Source organism: Antrostomus carolinensis, unplaced genomic scaffold (genome assembly GCF_000700745.2).
Source record: "Antrostomus carolinensis isolate BGI_N321 unplaced genomic scaffold, ASM70074v2 scaffold4587, whole genome shotgun sequence".
Lineage (NCBI taxonomy): Eukaryota > Metazoa > Chordata > Aves > Caprimulgiformes > Caprimulgidae > Antrostomus > Antrostomus carolinensis.
Window position 1 is genome coordinate 32,667 of NW_010327947.1, and position 14,822 is coordinate 47,488.

General features: G+C 37.8%; 1 protein-coding gene across 1 annotated transcript in view; it reads left to right on the forward strand.

Annotated features, from left to right (window-relative positions):
- Nucleotides 1-948: 948 nt before the first annotated feature.
- The window catches only part of LMO7 (LIM domain 7), a 99,282-nt gene continuing 85,408 nt past the window's right edge, over nucleotides 949-14,822 (forward strand). Inside the window, 2 exon segments of the mRNA XM_029085972.1 lie at nucleotides 949-1,013; nucleotides 4,468-4,537. The gene's annotated coding sequence lies outside the window, so the exon portion shown is untranslated.

Sequence of the window (14,822 nt, forward strand, 5' to 3'; positions counted from 1 at the left end):
ATCCCCAAAGGGAGGTTTGTAATTAGCTGGTGGCTGAACCTGGTGACCAGTAAGCTCAAATAAATACCCTTCCTTGTGTTTGATTGCTATGCCCAACTGGGATAAAACCCTCTTTTGGACTGTTTTAGGAATATTGACTCCTTTTCTGACATGTGTGTGGGTTACTCATCTGGGTGTTTAGAAGAAATCTGCCAAATTTCATCCCTTCAAGGGATGTGGGCAGAGGGGGGATCTAGTAGAAGGATCAAAGTAAGTTTAGACTTGAGCAGGGCACTGTGTTGATGGTCTCATTTGAGGTAGAAGGAGTCAATGCCAGGAGCAAATTTTTATTTAATTTTTTTGGACAACAGCTTTGCTGAAAACCTGTAGGCAATGCTTTTGGCATTGGTTATCTGAAGTCCTTTATAAGACATTGTTCTTGTTCACTGCTTTTCACTCTGAATATAAAAAGCAGTCCCATTAGTATAGTCTTACCACTTGCCACATAATGGGAATTGATGTGCATGTGGTAATAGAGACTTGCCAGAGTGGTTCTTTAGTCATACTGCCTTAGGTACAAGTGGCAGGAAAAAAAAAAAACAAAACACTAAAATACTTTGTGCTGGATATTGTGAATATACAGGCTATAAAAGACTCTCTTTTTGCACTTCTGTTTGAAATTGATTTTATAATTTTCAGTGTGGCTGGTATTGCTTTAGAAGATTGGTTTACACTAAAGGAAGATATTTGAAGATGTTGCATCTGACTTCTTTTGAGGCATAAAAAATTAGTTTTTAAAAACCTATTTCTTTTGAAATAAATATAAGAAAATATTAGGTAGTATGAACTAAGTGTTGAATCACAAAGTAATGGATTTTTGGTTTGTTTTTTAATACTTAGATGCTCTTGCTAGTCCTGATTTTGTGTGCGTGTCCAGTTAACTCTCAATCCTTATTTTTATAGACAGTTACGGGGAAAAGCTTTGGAACCAAAGACTTTCGAGCAGCTCTAGAAAATGGAGTCCTGTTGTGCGAGTGAGTATTGACTTACCTGTATAAAAATCCTTCGGGTTAACGTCAGATGGTCTCTTTCCTTGCTGGCATCTTGTTTCAAATTTTTTTGAAGTACCAAAAATATTTTTGATAAGCAATTTTTCCTTTTTATACATATTATTTGTCATGGGAAGGTAGAACAGCTTTCAAACGTCATCTCTCAAGATCTGTTTTTCATGTGTTGTCCTGCATGCTCTCTCATGTGTTAACAAGCAGATTGTGCTGATCCTCTGGCCAGTTGATTAGTTTTATTGGTTGTAGTGCTCATGGTGTCACTGGGCTTTCTCTTCAGCCTGTGCAAGGTGATGTGGCCATGGCTGGGATCAAAGCACTCAGTTACCCCTATGCCCCCTGTTGTTGTTGGAGTTTGAGTTTTTGTCCCCTATCCCCACCCACCTGTAAGAAGTTATAAACTCTGTGTGCTGCTAGTTCTCTAAATCCTGAAAGCTACCTATTCCACCCAGAGAACTTTATAGCCAGGTAAGCTTTCTTTTAAAAAGTAGTTCATTTCTGAAGTTAGTTTTACAAAATTATAAATTAAATCTAACAGGCAGGGCTTTGATTTAATGTTCTGTACTGAAGAGCAATATTAGTAAGTGATATAAACATGAGAGAGACTATTTGGTCTGGAGAATTATGGTTACATTCAGATATCTCAATAGTGTAGACTCTACTGGATGGCATTTGCCATACTTAATAAATATATAGGTATATATATTTTTAAGCAAGCACTTTAAAATTATGAAAGTAAATGGATTTGGTCTCAGCGTAATGTAGAAATATGTTGCTGTGTATGAGCACGTGCAGTCCATCTGCAGTATTTTCTGGGCTGACTGAATTATTGCTTTCAACAACAAACTCTGACCTCAGCTTTTTATGGAGTGCTTTCTCTAAAAAGCTTCCTTGTGCTTACGTATTATAGGCTTGGCAATAATGGGACTTGTCTGGTTTCGTTGCTAGACTGAGTCAGAGGTGTAAAATGTCCTCTCGTCAGATTTCTTCCACATATCTGTAATTGTTTTTGTACTTACTGAAACAGGTTTCCAGGACTGGAGGCAGTGCTAATCCCTTAGTATTCTAAGGAATGGCAGGTGTAAATGTCATTACAACACCAGTAAGAGAGAAATTTCGTTAGAGGGCTACCTGGGATATTACAAAAATATCTCTAATCTAAGAGCCACTCTTAAATCAGTTCAGCCAAGCTAACTTTTCAGAAAATATTTACAAAGGTACTGTTATCTGAATTTTTTTTACTGTATATCAAAAATAAAGTAAATGTGAAAAGGTAACATTTCTGTATTTTCCCATCTGTGAATATTACTGTGTTTTCTGTCCTTGCCTTTATTTTTCCCTTTGGGCCCTTTGCCCATCAGACTGTGGTAATACAAATAGTTTATACTTTTAATAAGAAGGTGTTTCTTCAGGTATGTATTTAGTGGGATGTGTGTATTGTATTCAGCTGTAACTCTTAAACAGTGTCTTTAAGAACTGGCAATGAACTGATACATTCTAATCCTCTGATATCTTCATTGTTGATGCTTATTTGGCAAAAGAATATGAGCCTCCATCTGCCAAATGCAAATCAGTTAAATTTATCTGTAATTAATGGTCATATGCAAGAAAAACATCCTGTAATTTCTTCAGCTGAGCAGCTTGCCTTGGGATGCATGCAACTTTCTTTAAAGCAAGAGATGCCTCATTATGTTGCACTAAATCACAGCTGCCCTCCCGTGTCATAATTTTAAATTTGACATACTTGAAGTGCAAGAAGTGGTTTTCATAGAAGTTCTGTGGAAACAGAAAAGAGCAAGGTGGGAAGGGTTTTCAGATGTCCAATTTTCACCAAAGTCAATAGAGTGCAAGATCTTAAATAGCAGAGACAAACTAGACATGGCATTACCCATTTCCTTGGTTCGCCTGTGACGTGACTACTTTAATGCCCACAGATATATTGTCTCTGAAGATGGTACATTTGACCTAAACTAGAGCAGTAAGACCTGTGCTTGCACCACGTATTCCTGTAGCAGAACAGTTGGTTTGTTTGGCCTACTTAATGACCATGTGTGCGCGTTGACTGGTTGGCTACTCGGTAGATGACAAAATAAAGCTAGCTCTCATGTGTACGCATTTAAGGAACAGAGTCACTAAATTTTTTTCCAGTCACGTGCTACTTCATGTTTTTAAGTACAATAAGGCAAATAATACACATTTGGAAGATTAGAAAAAAAAAAATAAATAAAGAGGGGGAACCCCAAAACTGTTTTTTTTTAAATTCTACCTCAACAGATCACTTTTTTTTTTGTGGAAAAATAATCAAATGTATTTTGTTTACTGAATAAATTAATGCAGTTGAAAAATCTCAGGACTTGCAGCCATTATTTCTTCTTCTGCAAACATTTAAAAATCTATCTTCCATTGCACTGTGTATATGTAAATTCTGTTATGTAAATTCTGCTGCTTGAGCAAAAAATGCCTTGTTCCACATAGAGTTTTAAACTGCAGGTCCTGAGTCTGTGTTGACACGAGTAGATCACAAAACCTTTCTAATGCTTTGTGGGGTAAAGGGTCTGGCCGGACAAGCATCAACAAGAAGAGGGAGCAAGTCCAAAATCCTCAAAGGTGTATAGGCAAATTAAGTCTGCAGGGTGTCCTCAGGTCCCTGTTCTCTTTTGATCCTGTGGTCTAGTATGTAATTTGGTGAACCACAGTATTTCCCTATCTCCATGACTGAAAACCTGGGGGTATAAAAGTGCAAGGAATCCTGTGCCTCATCCTTAGTGCAGGACAAAGTATGCATTTGGGCTTGTGTATTCAACAGTGATGTGTTAGTCTCTCTTATCTTCTCAGTTTTATTATGAATTTTATATAAAGAAGGAATGATATGAGGTGCAATCTCTTCTGACTGAAACTGAAAATATGACTTGCCCATGTAAATTATATGTACCAAAAATTATTACTGCACACATTATACTGGGCTTGATAGCATATGAAAACTGACTTGATTTCCTACACTAACAGGAATATCAGAGCTTTCACCCTGAAAAAAAAATATTCTGATGTAATTTTAGCATCTTCATCAGAACTTTTAACTGAATAAATTCTGTAAATGGGAAATTTAAGCCTAATTAACATCACCACCCATGTAGTGGAAACGCAGATCCATTTTTGCTTACGCCTACCCAGGCATTTTCTTCTCTTCTTTCTCACTTCACCATTCTCACAAGTATCTCTCTTTTCTTGTGTGTGTGTGTGTGTGTGTGTGACTTCCTGGAAAATTGATTTAAAAAAAATAATTAGGAGGCATTAATTGCTTCAAATTTACTTGATTCAAGCCATATAAGTTAGGACTATAGGAAAAATGTTTCTTAAGAAGCATTGATGCTCATCCTTAAATAAAGTTGATTATGTAACAGAAAATCATATGACTTCTTTTTAGTTTGATTAACAAGATCAAACCTGGCATCGTTAAGAAGATCAATCGTCTGTCAACTCCAATAGCTGGCTTGGTAAGTAATGACATCAAACCTAATGTCTGGGATATGACTTCAGATTCTGTTGGTTTTTAATGAGCCTGCTGTTCTCACATGGTCTCACTACAAATACTAAGTTTTCAAGATTTTAGCTTTATTTAATTTTTTATTTAAAATTTTTGCAGTCTAAGCCAACATATAAATGCTAAGGTTACCTGCTCTGTGTTTTGGATCTGTAACTTCAATCAGCTTGTCACTGTGGGAGGCTACATCATCCCCACATACATCTAGTGCAGATGGCTCCTGTACATAAACGTATATGGCATTGCTTGTCTTTATTTAAAGGACAACATCCAATTTTATACTGACAAGTCATTTCAGATGTCCCTCTGTTAGGGAACAGGCAGATTAGGAAATGTTCTGTCTAACCCCGAGTGTTTTTTAGAATCTGCTTCTCCCCACCCACAGCTAAGTTTAGGTTTCATTAAAGTAACTCTGATGGTGCAAAGATCTCTTTTCAGGCTTTAGTTGAGGCATTTGCCAGCCAAAACAGGCTGTAAATTATGTTATCTGTCGAGTGGTGGGGGGGAAAAATGCATGTAATTATTTTCACAGGAAATGTAAAAGATTTCCTGTGTGCTGTTTGGCAAATTTTCTGGTCAGGGACTGTAGGATAAATTTTGTAGCCATTTAACATCAGAGACACTTTTTTGGGTAAATGAATTCAAAGCTATTTTTTCCCAGGAAAGCAGCTTTGACTATTCGTGTCACCAGTACTATTGGTCTCATTTTAAAAGACTGGAGATGAACAGGGACGTATGCACAAACAATCTCAACATCAGGGGAAGTTACCTGATTTCTTAATAGGAGTAGAATGCAAAACATGCCTAGATACTTGTATTTATATATATTTTAATGGGATGAGCCAGCAAAACATCTGCTTTTGCTGGTCAACTGTGTATCTCGTTAGAAAAGAAATGTCGTGAACTTGGTCAGAGGTCATAAGATTGGATTAACTTGCCATATATTATTGCACAAGCTGAGAACGTGCATTTCCACATCAAATGAATGTAGAAAGTATTAGTTGCCTTTGTCCCAGAAGAGCTGAGGGTATTAGGCTTGTGAATAACGAGTGCTGCACATTCTTTTCCTTTGAGGCGTCCAAAAAAGAATTTAAATAAAACCAAAATAATTCTGGGGATGACAGCACAGTTATTCTATCAGCAGTTTGATTGCCTAAATGGCCTCTGAAGTAGCCTGTTGATCCAAACCAGAAAACCGAAGGCTAGATTTCATTTTTGTGGTGACTTAAGTATAGTCCTGAATCATAACTGCAAGAACTCTCGTTTTTACATGTATTTTTTGTTTGTTTTCAGATGCAAAAAATTCAGAGCATTCGTTAGGTGTGTAGTTTATATCTTGTAGTATATTATTGTTCCTTCAAGTTGTTTCTAGTTCCTACAAGTCTCAAAAATAAAGGGAAAGGGGAGGAAAGGTGAATGATTCTTGTAAACCAAGATAATATAGTGGTATTGTTGTTAAAATACCACTTGAAGATAGTCATTGACAGAGCTGATGTTTTATGTTAACCCATGGAAAAGGTTTTACATAAATACTTCAGTTTCAGAAAATCCTGATTACAAGGGTGATAATAGGAGGGTTTCAGAAGATGGTACTTATGATGGCAGTGGTGGGAGGGGAGATATATTTTCCCAGACTTGAGAGGAATGTGCTCAACTATACCATCTTTGAAGAGCTCAGCTTTCATCTGGACATGTAAAACTCAAGCTAAAACCCATGGTTTTGTGCACTAGTAGAAAAGCAGGCATTAGTACCTGACAGGCTCAGGATACTGTGGCTGATGAACCATATCATTTAGAGGTTGAAAGAGCTTGCTAAGGAATTAGCTGGTAGGCTTGCTTACCATATTCTGAAATATTTTATTGCTTGTAAGTTGCTTATCCCACAAATCTTCTTCTAGATAGTGTTTTGTGTGGCTTCTTATATATACTTCTATGGCTTTCACTTCTGCTGTTTTCAATGTCTTTCAGTCTTGCAGTAGTTGCTCTCCAACAAGCCTTTATGTGATTTAGAAATTACTATTGGTAGGGGGATTTTTTTTTTTAAACCAGATAGAAATTTTAGCTTCAAGAGATGGCATCCTTTTCTAAAGGATAAACAGATGCTGCAACTTGAATTTGGGTCTTGCAAACCCTGTAATCTGAAAATCTTTTGATCATATTTTTTCTACAGCTCCTCTCCATGGGCCTCTAGACTCATGTCCTCAAGTCCATTTCCAAAACATTGTATGCATTCATCATTGGACAAGTAGCATCCATTTCTCTCCTGGATTTTCTGATTAAAAGGAAACAAAAAACCCGTATTCTTGACAGTTTTGTGGCAGTCTAATTATCAGAAGAAAACAAACTATATAGAAGACATCCCCCCCCCCCCGGGAATTTCTTTGGGTTTGGTTTTGTTCTGTAGGGGGTTAAATATGTTTGACTTCCATACAAATGTGGTTTTTAAGCTTTGTGTTCACTTCAAATACTTGGCAGGGGTTGGGGTTTGTTTTTTTTTTTTTCAGCAGTACAGAAACACAATGTTCAACAGGCATCTTTGGATCTCCAGAAGGGTTTCATTATATTGTTTCTTTGACTTTATGTTTATTATGCAAACAAATTCCTTGAGTAAAATAGGAAGTGAAAGCCTATATGGATAATGAAACGTTCTGGTTTATATGGAATATTGTGTGCTATCCTTTTTTTTATTAAGTTAGGGAATGGAGGTCCTATTTGTTAATGAAGTAAGTGCATTTGTTATGTCATATTTGCTTTTGTGACACTCTAATTCTCAGAAAATCTAATAGATGCTTTATATTATCAGGATTGCCTAAATTCCAATGACATTTTAGACAACTGAAAGTAAACCTTAATTTTCTCCTCTAGTTTGATTATACTGCTGTCTAGTCATTTTGGGTGTGGATCGCAGTGGTTCAGGTATAATCATGATGGAATGGATAAATAAATATATGTGTTTTGATGATGAAATACTGAAATGAAACTTGGCATTCAGTTAACAAAAAATGCTGAATTAGTACCAGACAAACTGCAAAATTTGATTAAACCTGTCCCCAGTTTGGCATGGTGCAGGATGGCTGGGCTACAGCTTGTGTGGAAGGGTTTGTTAAAACTCTTTGGGAGGGAGAGTTGGACCCAGACGTAACCTGATGTCCATCTAGCAGCTTGCTGCTGCAGCCCCACTGCTCCATTTCTCTTCTGAGGCATGTATCTCCCATGGTTTGGGTGAGATCTAGCCACTGTCTCAGACGTGGTTTTTATTCATTTCTGTTCCAGTTTGAAAAACTGAATGGCTTTACTGGGGGTAAGGCAAGTACAAGAGCTATTGCAGGGAAGGGATGGTCAAAGATGAATGACCAAAGAAATGTCCATGAAGCTGTTGAGGTGTTCTCCTGAGCAGTGAGGCATGCTGTCTGCAGGGTGCAAAGGGCTAACTCCAGCAGTAGTTGCAGAAAGATGCCACTTGCAGCAGGCTGACTGTTAATGGCATGCAGCAGGTTTTGGAGATGGTGGCATTCCCATGGGTTTCCCGAAGGGAGCTAGCTGGGACGTGGCTGTTGGTTTGTTTGCTTTAATTTTGGCATTTTTTAAAAAAATACCATTTGTTTAAAACCTTTGCACTAAAATAGTTTCTGGAAAATGAAAATTTAATTTCTCCTTACCTTTAAAACTGTCTAAAATACACAGTTTGTGTGAAAAGCAATGTAGGTATTTTCCCTAGTACAGCAGAGTAGGCAAGTAAACCAATGTAGAGCAGCAGTTCCTGAAGCCCTCTGGCATTTCTGGGGTACATGTTAAGGGTAGCCGAAAGGTCAGAGGATTGTGGAAGCTGGAGTTTCATTATGCACAGTAGTGAAAGGGCAGTCTGCCTTAAAAAAAATCCACTTTTTCTGGTCCATACTTATGTGAAACAGAGATGGATTTAAAGAAAATTACTCAAATTGGTAAATCTTGCCAGGTTCAGATTGTGCAAAATTATTCTTCTTATAGTTCTCAGGGGGTGGGGGTGGTGGAAATAAAATGAATGCTTAGCAAAAGCAAACCCAAAGAAAACCTGGTTCTTAATAAACATGGTGTCTTCAGCTTGAGTTCCAGAGTGTGATATGGTTTGCATATAATCAAACAAAGGGGAGGACTTTGTGGTCTGACAGTGTATTTTCCGGCAAGACTCTGCAGAGCATTTTCAGGTGCATCTCTGGCTGCAGCGCTGTTGTTCCCCAGAAACATCACGTTTCCAACTCATTTTCCTGAACACAGAGAGAATCATGAACGGAAGAATGGAAGTCACAAGACAACATGAGACGGTGGGAAGATGAATGAGTTCTGTGTAGTATATGCAAGCTCGACATATCTGTCGGAATAATACATTGCTCATTGCTCAGGAGAAGTAACGGTATGCTCCGTCACAAGGCAAAATTTTAGCTAAAGTAAATTTCCAGCAGAGACCAGGTGGCAAAGCAAATCCAGAGTTAGAGTCATTATCTCCTTTGGAGAGTGGTAGCTAATGGGAACCTTGCCTTGTAACCTACCCATTTGGTTGTTCAAGACCACCTATCTTTCCTTGCAGCTCCTGTGAGTAAGTTGAAAGTGCAACGCTTTCCTCTGTGGTTGGGAAGCATTTCATCACGTCACAGTCATGAGGGCTGTGGTCAAACCACAGGGCAAAGTAGAAAGCTGCTTTTTTTTTTTTTTTTTTTTTTTAAGTTGGTCCTTCATTTTAAACAAGTAGAGATGTTGCTAAGTCTGACTGTCAGTGTGAGTGCTGGATGAATTAGCACCAAATATCATCTTCATGAAGCTCTTCAGCTTTGTAGGTTTTTTTTTTGTGAACTTTTTTTTTGTTTCCCTTTCGCACAAGAAAATAAAACTGCTCGTCTGTAGACAGTCCCAGGTTTGAATATGTGCATCTGACATACCGTAGAGTGGGATTTTTCTGTTCTATTAGGGAATTAGGGTTTCTTTAGGCTAAAGAGCATCTTGATATTTTTCCAGGCAGGATTTGTCAAACACACGCATTCCCATTTCACTCAGGTCCAATGTGCTTTTCAGGCGAGTGCTACTCAGACATCATTCCCTCTCTTCGTTAATGCAGTCTGATGTAACACCACTACATTCTATAATATACTTATTTAAAATATCAGAAGGCATTAATTCCACTTGCACCAAGAGAACCATCTCAAATAGTGAGGGAGAGCCACTTAGCTATGGTGATCATTTGGCATGTATCTTCTAAACTGGGAAAGTAGGGAATAATAAAGGTAAGAAGGGAGAAATGATGAAAGAAAGCTTATACCAAAATGAAAGGGAGATAAAGACAGGGGTGGAGAAGTTAAAAATATTGCCACTAAACAATATTTTTCTGAGCCTTTGTGCCTAACACTTTGCAAACCATGGAACCGCCCTGCTATTTCCTTATCTCTTGTCATCAAGTACAGCTGGCCAAAATTTTATTTTCTGTGGGAAAGCTTTCTTGACAGGGTTGGGATTTTTTGTGTTATCAGAGAATGGCATGCAGAGACATTTTCACTTTATTATAGGACATTTGTAAACAATTTTTCAGGTAAACTGGAATAATCTTAATTTTGCCTGTTTTATTTAGGATTTGCCTACAAGTTTCCATCTCTAGATTGCTTAGAATCAAATTAGTTATGTTTTCCACTTAAATTTAAAAATCTGATAGTTATATTATTATGAGAGATTTTATTTTCATTTTATAAAAATTCCCCCCCCCTTTTTTTTCCCCCAAAAGCAGCTCTACTTCCAAAGTACTTGGGAGTCATTCTTTCATTAAGAAAAACCTATTCATTTTCTCCTGCTGTTCACCTCCTTGTGTTTAGTAATAGCCTTTATATTGGTCCATGCATTCTGTCTTCTTGCCTTTTTTTTTTTCCCAAAATAATTTGAGTTTTTAAATATTCAACTCCTGCTCAGTGAATTTCACTACTATGGGCTGTATTAGTAATATTAATAGTAGCTTGTCTGGCATGAGAAAATAAGATAACTTCTCCTTTCTGTTCCTCATGGAAAATGAGGGAAGGGCAAATACACAAATACGTGTGCTAAGTTACATAAAAGCTACTGTTGTTTGCTTTGCTTTGCTACCAAACACCAAAAAATAAAGGCCCAAACCCAGATGGAATTGCTGGTTGTGCAGCAACTACCGGTGTCCAAAAACCTTCATAAAAAATAGCCTCATAAATTTTGGCCGAGAGCTGACTAATGAGCTGCTAACTATTTGACGTGCTCTGTTTGCTTGCCTGACGTTTCTTTTTGCAGCGATAAGCGAGCAATACTGAGTGAGGTGGAGCATTGCTTTTTCTTCTGAAGGTTGAAGTTGCTGTTTTGATGAGGACAGCTAATGTGGCAGCAGTGGGCTCTGCCTCGAGCTCTGCCTTGAGCTCTACCTCCATCGCCCTCCATCGTGGCAGATCTGGGTCTTGGGATTTTGAATTGTCGGTGAACTGTAAATTCAGAGGTAGAGGGTGAGCGTGTGCGCAGCTCTGCTGCGAAGAGTCAAGTTGCATAACTCCAATTTGTTGTTTTTCACATGGAAGGTGATTAGTCTGATACTGCTTTTCATAAGCCAAGGCATGAGATGATACATGTCTTTTTCTGAAAAGTTGGTAATTTTAATGTGTAAACAAAGTTAGAGGCACTATTACCCATTTTTCAGATGAATATGCTCAGGAAGTTGTTGGGGAATTCAGAAAGACAGGTATTTTAAGGGACTTCCGGTTACTTGGCATAATCTTTGCTTGTGTGAGTGGAGATTTGTGTTACGAGACCAATTGGTGTTTCTTGTGACTTTTATTCTTAACTTCAATATGTCTAAAAGTTAAGAGGAATGGGGAGAAAGTGAAAGTGGATATGGTCTGACAGAACTGGTGCCCTTCATCCAACAGGTGCTCTCCTTTATACGGCAGCCTATACATTTAATGCAGGCTCAGGAGCACTTCAGATGACAGAGATGAGGTCACCTTCCTCTTTATAGTAGCAGTTGTCTACCTATTTTCATTCAATATCCTTTTTATGCTGCAGGTAACAAAACTTCCAATAAGTGTTATTTTCCTTTTTCTTGTGGAAAGCAAGAGATTTTTATTTCATTTTTTAAATGAAGAAGTGGTAATTGCCTGTAGGACAGCATAACTCTAAGTAATCATATTTTACTATACTTAAAAACAAACAAGCAATTTGAGGCACTATGTTCTCTGTGGTTTTGTCTTTTTGTTGTAGTCTCTTTTTTTGTTGTTGTTGTCTCTTTTTTTTTCCCTCCAGATACTTCAGCCTGTTAATATACTTAGCTTGAAACCTATCTGCTCTGGCAAATGATATGGTTTTATTAAATACTGAAAAACACTTTAATGTGTAATGGTATGTTTACTGCGTTGTTTTAAGTAAGTGCAGTAATGTCTTTAGATTTGGAAAGTGCTTAAACCAGATGAGGACTTATACATGACTGTTACCAAACAGGTGGCTAGGATACACCTTAAGTATCTAGTTTTGTTCTGACAAGTACAATTACATGGGAGGAGAAACTTTTCTTTGATCAGTGATCCAGCTGAAGTGCTCAAACAAGTTTCCTGGACATAAAATAATTTATATTAGTCTGAGAAAATATCTTTTCACCTGGGAAGTGACACAGCGTGGTATTTCAAATGTAACCATCAAACAATGTGTTAAACTTGTTACTTAATGAATTTTAGTGAGAATTTGTCAGTGTTACAAAAAATGCAAATGGAAATAAGCATGTGTGTTTTCGTTGTAAAATTCAGAAGTTTCAGTTGTCGTTACTTGAAAGTCCTAAGCAGATGTTGCTTCAAAGTTAGCAGAATGATGGGCACACAAACTGGGGGATGAAAATCCTGGGTTTTATTTTTTTTTAAAAAAGACATTTTTTGTCTTTGTAAATTTATGAAGCATTTTAGAAACTTGATCATTATGCTTAAGAGTTTAAGTCTTACATCTCATATAAAAAGTTTTTAAAATGTTAGATCTCGGAATACTTCACAAAGAGCTCTTTACCATCATTTCAGTTCTGTATCTGAAGAAAGCAGAGTGTGGGCAGAGGGAGTTTTAGTGGCTTTCGTGAAGTCAATCAGTAAGTCAGAGTAGGGTAGGAGTGAAATTTTGATTCTCAGTCCAATCCTCTCATAGACTATACTGTGAACCAAGCCTGGCCCGAGTCCTGAGAACCTAAAACTATAAATTAACAAATGTCAGGAGTGATGCAAGACCTGATAGGAGCATATGTGGAACTATAAATCAGTTCTGATACTCTTTCTACTGTCTTATGGGAAAGAGGAATGTGGCTTGTATGGAAATATCTCTGTTAGACAATAAAGAAAAGAGGGTTGTGTGCTAGAAAGGAAGTATGGTTATTAATAGTTAGAGATGACATTGTTCTGTAGTCTTTCAGTGCCTGATAGTGGGAGTATGTAATCTCGGCAGTGGTTTACTGATGCTTTGTGCCCTTCTGCTTGAAAACATATGGTATGTTTCAGCCTTAGCTCTGAATTTCCTTTAATTGTTTTCTCTTGCTGCCTAAACACTTTGAAATGTAGGGTGTGGGGAAAGGGGAGGTTGATGCAAACTCTTTGTGACATTTTTAGTAGCTGCTCAAGACTTCGATCAGGCAGAATGAAACCCAGCCGCTGGATTGAACTTGACAGGTTTTGGGTGGGTGTTGATGAAGTGAAATGTATCTAGGAGACATGAGGGGGGACAGATTAAATGGGTGCAGGCCCCAATAAATGGTGGTTCAGCTACTCACCCTGGTCTCTAGTCAGAGGACAGTAAGTGCTGTGCTTGCTGGTTGATCTCTGTGAATCAAAAGTAGTATTTTGGGGATTCTTTAAATGTGATCATTGTTCCAAACTGATGCTTCCAGCGTGTTATTGGGAAGACGTGTCAGAATGCTGATTAATTAATTTACAAATACTTGTAAATTAACTGTAAAGTAGTATGACTAGCAGCAAGAATTTTCTAACGTGGAAATTTTTCATCTCTCCTCCTGCTCTAAACCAAAGCTCCGAAAAAGTATGACCTTTTTTTGCCTCAACTTGCCAGCACTTAACAAAATACATAAATATGGATGCCAAATGAACTGCAAAAAATTTCCATTTATCAAGTCAGTCAGCTGCAGTCTGTGGTATACTCTGTCATTTGTATGCTATTTTTATTTCCTTAAATAACTGATGACTGTTTCTGTGTTTGTAAAGAAACATTCCTTCCTAACTGGAAAAAAAATGTCAACCACGTAGAAAAGGTACACACCTTAAATCATACTTGTGACATTTATAATCTGATTCCTCCTGCCTTTGCCAAGGAAGTGCGGTTTTGAGATTTCTTGTGGCAGTAGGTGTTCCACTGTGTTAAATCTTCATAATCTGGACGCTACAGTGCTTTTCTCTCTAGCTTATCAAATATTTATTGATGTATGGTGCTTAAAATTCATGGCAATTTCTAAAGAAAGTAGATGTTAATTACAGCAGTGATAACTTTTTCTGTGGTATCAGTGCTGGAGCTGTACAGCTATGCTACTCGCTCTTGGTACATAATCCTCATACCACATCTTTTAACGCCTGTCTGAACACCTCCACACCCATGTGCCCGTGCTGAATCACCCTCCTCTGGTGATATATGTAAAAGATCTATTAAATACAACAAATGCTGCCAAGGTGCTGCAGCTGTGGTGACTGAGCTTACTTTCTGTAGGGCATGGGAATGGGGGAGAGACACAAGGAAGCCTGGCAGTAAATCAGATCATCTCCAAACCCTCTTGTTGGTCTAGGCATGCATCGAGAGCTTCTCTGAACCATGGGATGAGCCATGTAGAACAGCAAGAGTTAAATAGGGTAGTAGGATGCTACTCCTCTTGAGAAACATAAGATATTTGGCTACTGAAGGAAGCAAAGTTAGAGGAAACTTAATTTGTCTTGGGAGAGAATTTCGAAGTACTAAATCATAGTCTAAAAATCGGGGACTACATGAATTGTCAATCTGAAGCGACTTGCTGTGTTTCAAGCCCTGTCTATGGAGGGGCTGAATTTCATCTGTATCCTATTGTTAACCTGTGTGAGCAAAATAGAAAAACTTGTGTATACAAATAAAAAAAAGAAGGGGGGGTGGAGGGGAGAAGCAAGCTCTGCTAAAACTTTCAGTGTTTCAAGAACAAGAGTTCTTTACTTCTTTTATTACTCATTAGGCTTCAGGGGAGTTTCACCTTTAAGTGGATTACTGTC